The sequence below is a fragment of the Rousettus aegyptiacus genome, unplaced genomic scaffold, assembly GCF_014176215.1.
Source record: "Rousettus aegyptiacus isolate mRouAeg1 unplaced genomic scaffold, mRouAeg1.p scaffold_m13_p_1, whole genome shotgun sequence".
Classification (NCBI taxonomy): domain Eukaryota; kingdom Metazoa; phylum Chordata; class Mammalia; order Chiroptera; family Pteropodidae; genus Rousettus; species Rousettus aegyptiacus.
In genome coordinates this window covers 143,959,027-143,965,026 of record NW_023416284.1, presented here as the reverse complement: position 1 = coordinate 143,965,026, position 6,000 = coordinate 143,959,027, and positions in this window count along the sequence as shown.

Here is a 6,000-nt window from a genome sequence, read left to right as displayed (position 1 = left end):
TGCATTTTTAAGTATTTTTATTATCAGAAAAAAATATTTTCAAAAACCTTGTTTTTGGTTGTAATCACTCAACTTTAAAGCCATGTTATGTATGTATCATAAGAAAAATTAACAGGGATCATCATTTTGTTTATTGGGCATCTGTCTTGGCCTATGTTATTCCGCACCATTCTTCTGCACATCACATGTACAATTAGACACTCAATCCAGCTGTACATCAGCATACCTGGGTTTATGGTGGATGGGAAGGCAGGGACATTATGTGGCAGACAAAGCTCTTCCTCGCTGCAAAATGGATCCTCCACCCTACTCCTTTAGTAAATAACTCTTGGCAACAATAGCCTACCTGAGAGAGGACCCTCTCTAAGATACCATCTTCTAAACACAGTCCAAGGATACACACCATGTCACATGTATGCTGATTTTACAGTACTATCTTCCATCATTTGATATGTTCATCACTCTCATGTTATGGGACTCTGGAGTTTCTTTGTAATAACCAGGCTTGGCTCTCTTATCAAGGAGCTCTACTCGCTTCCTGCCCACCAGTGAATGAGAACAGCTTGTTTGAACCATCACTGCTAACTGTGATAGGCTGCATTGACTGCAAGTGAGAATTGTAAACTGAGAACACAGAGGCAGCACGATTACCCTCAGTCCTGATCTCCTCATTCAGCTGATGTTGCCATGAGTGAGTCAGAAGATGCAACTTAAAGTAGCTTAAGAAAAAATGGAGTTACTTAACAGAATGGATAGGAGTGGATCCAGGGACTAAAAGTACCTCAGCAGGACCATTTCTCAGCTGGCCATCTCAGCTTCTTTTTTTGTGTTGATCTTATTCTGTTTTTCTTCAAGAAATTCCTTCCGGTATATAGAACCAAAGAAATGGAAAGCGACAGCAGAAAGTTCCAGACTTACATTCTTCCTGCTTAGGATCCAAGAGAAAACAATGGGAGATTCACTAACACCATCAGCGCGTTTAATCTCCTTGAAGAACTCTAATGAGACCAACTTGAGTCTCCTGTCTACCATATAGACCAATCATTGAGGCCAGAAAGTAGGCCAAGCTTGGGCCACACTCCCATCTTTGTAGTGGGGTATGAAGCAGAGTACAGGGACTGCTGGCCTCATCAGAACCAATGACATGGACATGGAGAAGCAATTCTCTAAAGGAAGTTGGTGTGCTGTCATCTGAGGAAGGGAGGAGGGAAGCCTGAAGAAACAGAAACAAATGTCTGCCTAAAGCATGTAGGACACAGAGCTCCTATTCTGTAACCAAGTCTCTTAGACAGCATGGAGGCATCTCCCCGTGAAGCCTGTTTCCCCTGCCCCCGATTCTAAGACATGTGTGGGGCTAGCAAAAGGTATTGGGAAGACCTCAGTAGTACAATGACAGAAGTTCTTGCAGTTGTCTGGTAGGCTGGGGTGTTGGGAGGGTCACCTTGAATTAGCTCTAACTCCTCCTCTTTCTCTCCAGCTCAGTCACCACTCCCTCCCCTTGCTTCTCTTTCTCTTACTCATCTCCTTTTTTTATAAATGCAATAACCTTCATGTTTATAACCTTCTCTGGTAATAATTAAAAAGTTCCTTGCTTCTTTGAAGAAAGCCTTTGTGTTTCAGGGTCAGAGAACAATGAGCGAAACCAAATTTTAAGCCGATCTCATTTACAAACTTACACACAAATATTCTAAACAAATCATTAGCAAACAGAATCCAACAACGTATTGAGTTGCTGATACTCAACCATTTTGACCCACGAAAACAGCAATTTTATGTGCTTCAGTCTAAGTTTAAAAAATTCTATAACCAAGCTGGGTTTCATTTAGAAATACAAAGAGAGCTTGACATTTTGTATTATCATTGTAACATTTCATATTATCATCTCGATAGATGACTTAAAATATAAGATTTAAAAATTCATAATTAAAAAATTTTTAAAAACCACCAGGAATAGTATGAAATATTCTTAACCTAATAAAAGATAGTTACCAAAAAGCTTCAGCAAAATTAATGGTGGAACATAAACTACTCTCTTTATAAGTAAATGAATGGTAGATGTGGGAGCTAGATTTCCACTGTTAGAGAGCGAAGTTACAGACAAGAAAGGGTGATGGCTAGAATGGACCAGGTGCTACTGGGTTAGAATATGAGACATCAGTATGAACTCATGTTTAGTTTAATAAAGATGAAAATAGACATATACAGATATAATTATAGATATGTATATATATTGGTTAGTATATATACATGTATTTCTTAGCTATGTCTGCTGAGAAGTCTAAAAGCTGTAACACTCCAGTTGTAATGAGCACACCAATCACCCAGCTCTTGGTTTCTAAATTTCATTCTCCAATAAAAGGAACCAGAGCTCCTTAGAGAAATGGCTGACTCTAGTGCTACAGCAGGGAAGTTACAAGATGGGATTGGAGCATCTTATATTACCAGAAAGAAAGGAAGCATCAAAAACAAAAGGACGGGGCATGTGAAAGAGACACAAGCGCCAACCCGAAAGAGCTCCTGATGGCCAAACCTGGACCAATTTGAGCAACAAAATAAGTAATGTAATATATCTCAAAGTATAAAATAAATATACATGAGTCTATACTGATATAAGTAAATTTTTGAATAAAAAAACAAGTCTTCCTTACAGAAGAATTCCAAATAATACGTGTAAATATTCTGTCCTCTTGGACGTAGAACTTAATTCTCCCTCCTTGACTGTGTAATAAAAAGCTATAACTTATCTAGAAGTTAATTTAAGATGTGCAAGCCTTTATAAAGAAACAGAACATTTTTATTGAAAGATATAAAAGAGAATTGGATAAATGAAAAGATACACCACGTTCATGGGAGGAAAAATGCTCTATCATAAAGATGTCACTGTTCCACAAATTAATACATAACTTAGTAAAATTATAATCAAAACCCCATCAGAGTTTTTCCTGGGATATTTTCAGAGTAATTCATTTCCACTGACAGTTGGGTCACAGGAAAAGCTCGGCCGAGCAATGAGCAGTGGTGAGGGCCTAGGTTCTTTTCCATCATCCCAGGATGGTGGGTTCTGGGCCTCAGTCCCTCATCACTCCAACAAGGTGATGAGCAGAGGAGTCTTGTTTTAGGCCTATGACTGGGATGTATTTTGACATCAGCTGCATTCTGCATTTTTGAAAGAGAAGCAATGGAGAAAATTGTTTCTTACTATTTCTATTGCTCAGGAACCAAAGCTTCTTCCACCCGGGGCCAGTTAAGCCATAATAAATAACCGCACCAGTGGAAAAAATACCTCATTTCATTCCATGAGTTTCTAAATCAGTGTGTTATTCAGTTATCCCCTGACTTCATCAAATATTTTTCTCCATCACTCCACTATTGGGGATAGTGTCCTGCAGGAAAAACTTACATTCTAAAATGTGCATTCCATCTTCTTCCAATATGGAAAATCAAGTCAAAGAAGGAGGAAGAGTTAGCAGCCACTGCCAGCATGGAAACAAGCCATGGAAAGGCATCCGGGAAGAATCTTGTTGGAAGATGACTTTTTCAGGCCAGATCGGGAGTTCGCGGCCGGCAGCTCATGCAGGAACTGGCTCCTTCTTCTGCTTCCATGTCTGCTCCTAACCATCTCAAGGAAGCTCTGGGACACAGCTCAGGTCAAAGATGAACCCCAACAATTGCACACATGTGTGTAGTTTGCAAATCATTTGTCTAATTTGATCCACATAACGACCCTGTGTCTATTGCTATTTGAAAAATGGGGAATACGGCATGTTACATACAGATGAGGAAGCAAACCCAGACTTCGAATTCACAGCTAGTAAGCAAACCAGCCCGAACTCATGTCCAGATTTTTAAAAAGTCACTGTCCTGCACTCCACTGCCTCCACACGCCTCACATCATTGCTTTCCACGGCGTTATCGCCCCAGTGCCCACTTGCGTTGAACTCTTCAACTTGCGGTTTAGTTGCAGCGGTAGTTATACTTATCTAAAGACACATAGCGAGGCATGTGGTTAGTCCACAGGCAAGACTGAGGAGGGGGGGTCTTTTGGTAACTTAATCATCGTACCCTACGAACAAGAAAGGCAGTTCCTCCACACAGACCATTTCAAAGGGCAGCTGGCAGCACTGTCTCTGCTCTCTGTGTGTGGTGCTGGAGCCTTCTTCCTAGGCCTGCACACAGAGCCGGCATCTGGCCAGCCCACTGCTGACACCTTGTGGCGGAGAAACTGTGTCCCTGCCCATTTCCTATCAGAATCACCCCAAGAAAGAAGAGGCGGAATGCTAGGACCAGCCAGGTCTCTCCTTCTTCTGTCCTTTCCAGATGCCCCTGGCAGGCCACTCCCTTGAACCTGCTGCTCCAGGATCGCTTAGGGGCTGTTGTAACCCTCAGTGGATGGCTGCAGGTCTTCCTGAGGGCCTGGGCTGCCCAGCTCCTGCCGAGCCATGGTGGCAGTCACAGGGCCCTGTAGGTGGCACCTGTTGCCCAAGGCAGTAGCTGGCACACACGGCACTCGCCAAACAACTGACAGATGAAACAAGGATTTGCTCATAAAAATAGGCATGAACCAGACACCTGAACACTGGGTCTACTTTGGGGCCCTGTGTCTGCTGCTGTAAGCATCAGAAGGCGAGAAGAGGACACCCTGCTGGAAATAGAGCTTGTGGTAACCAGCCTCTTGTGACAGCCTTTGAGGCAAATTACAGTTTAGAGGCAGAAATCATCAAGGGACTTGTTCTGATGTCAGCAAGAACCCTTCACATTCTAAGGAGACACTACTAGTGATTGGAGACGGTTGCCTCTGAGATCTATATGTGTACTCTTTTAGTAGAGGCATCTAAACATGGAGTCTCATCACTGCTTGATGATGTGGTGTTCAATGATTTCAATTCAAGGTATTTTTAATATTCCTAATATTATCATCATCAGTGTGGCTATGGTTCACTTAATTTGCTTAGTCCAAATGTAAAACAGTTCTATCTCAACGCCCACGATGTCCCATTAAGCTTAGTAGCTAAGGGTCCTGAGGTAGGTATTTTAATCTCTAGCCCTCTGTTTCTCCATCGAGATGAGGAAAAGTTTGAAGAAATCTGTAGTTCTTAAAGTGTGGTTTGTGAACATCCATGCATCAGAATCCCTCGGTCTTATTACAGACCCAGAATTCAAAATCACTGGTCTGGGGCCAAGGAATCTGCATTTTAATCCATTCTTCAGGTGACTCTTATGCACATGTTGGAGAATCACTGAAGAAGGTAATGTGGAGTCTAGGATTTATTGAGACTTAATGTGCACCAGGCACTGACAACAAGAAGCTCTTCCCTCCTGGGAACACAGACGAGTGAACGAAAGGCATGAAATGACGACAAAGGGAGAAAGGAGGAGAGCGTGGGTAACTGCTGGGGGCAGTGTCCCTGAAGGCTTCACAGGGGACGTGACCCTAGAGTTGTCTGGAAAGATGTGTTCACCAGGTGCACAAAGAGTGCTGCTGACAGAGGTCCGGAGAGACTCGTGAGCAGCATGTGACTTTCCACCCCGGCGCGGCAGCAGCGGTGTCCTAGGGCTGGGACTGTCAGAGATCAGAAGCCCCACCCCTACTGTGAGGCCAGCATCTGTAAGAGGAGAGGAACACACTAAGGATTAGCCTGGGTTTTCATTTGATCCAAAAATGGATCCAAAGCTCTGGTAATCTCATCCTCTCCTTCCAAAACAGAGAGAGGTCAGGTCCTGTCAGAGGGAATGCCCAAGGGAGGGACTGAGCTATGTCCCTCGCAGGCACACAGGTGGGAGGGACAAGGGAGTGCCCGCGAAAGCGGGCTTAGGGTTTTGTGTCAGCAGATTACTTTCTTAATACAGAACATTTAAAAAATAACGATTCTTTTTCTCCTTCTTAAGTCTTTTTCCTGTCCCCACTCCTCTTCTCACTTTCAATTTCCTCGACTAATATTTAAAACTGTTTACTTTCTGTAGCTTTTGGAAAGATGTACCAGACCCATCCTTTCCCCCAAC